The sequence below is a fragment of the Carlito syrichta genome, unplaced genomic scaffold (genome assembly GCF_000164805.1).
Source record: "Carlito syrichta isolate Samal-C Ts95f unplaced genomic scaffold, Tarsius_syrichta-2.0.1 Scaffold308864, whole genome shotgun sequence".
In the NCBI taxonomy this organism is placed as follows: domain Eukaryota; kingdom Metazoa; phylum Chordata; class Mammalia; order Primates; family Tarsiidae; genus Carlito; species Carlito syrichta.
The window spans coordinates 381,240-381,756 of NW_007252960.1; the positions used below are offsets into that span (position 1 = coordinate 381,240).

General features: G+C 47.6%; 1 protein-coding gene across 1 annotated transcript in view; it reads right to left on the bottom strand.

Annotated features, from left to right (window-relative positions):
* The window catches only part of LOC103268641 (protein max), a 19,491-nt gene that overhangs the window by 10,361 nt on the left and 8,613 nt on the right, over nt 1–517 (bottom strand). The window lies entirely within an intron of this gene.

Here is a 517-nt window from a genome sequence, read left to right on the forward strand (position 1 = left end):
GGGAGTCCTCAATTACAGGAAACTATACGGGCTCTTCTAAGGAAGAATAACGAATCTGGGTACACGAGTCCTCCATCAATAAAATGTCCAGGGCGTCTTGGTAAGGCATACGAGACTGCGACTTAGGTAGCTCCCATACACATCAGAGCTGTTTCCTATGCGCATATTTGGATTCAGTCAGTCCAGAATTGCTTCAATATTCTGATCCCGTCCATAGATCAAATGAAACTAGCACTCCAATCACCCCAGCCTCCCAAAGGCGCGGGATTACAGGCTGAGCCACCGAGCCCAATTCGTTTTTTTTTTAAAAAATAGTTTATTTAGAAAGTAAATGAAGCCAGGCTCGGTGGCTCAGTCTGTAATCCTCAGCCTGTAATCCTGCCTGGGCAACTTGGTGAGACCTCATCTCTACAATAAAGCAAAAAAAATTAGCCGGGTGTGGTAGCGTACGCCTGTAGTTCCAGCTACTTGGAAGGCTGAGGCGGAAGGATTGCCGGAGCCCAGCAGGTTGAGGCTG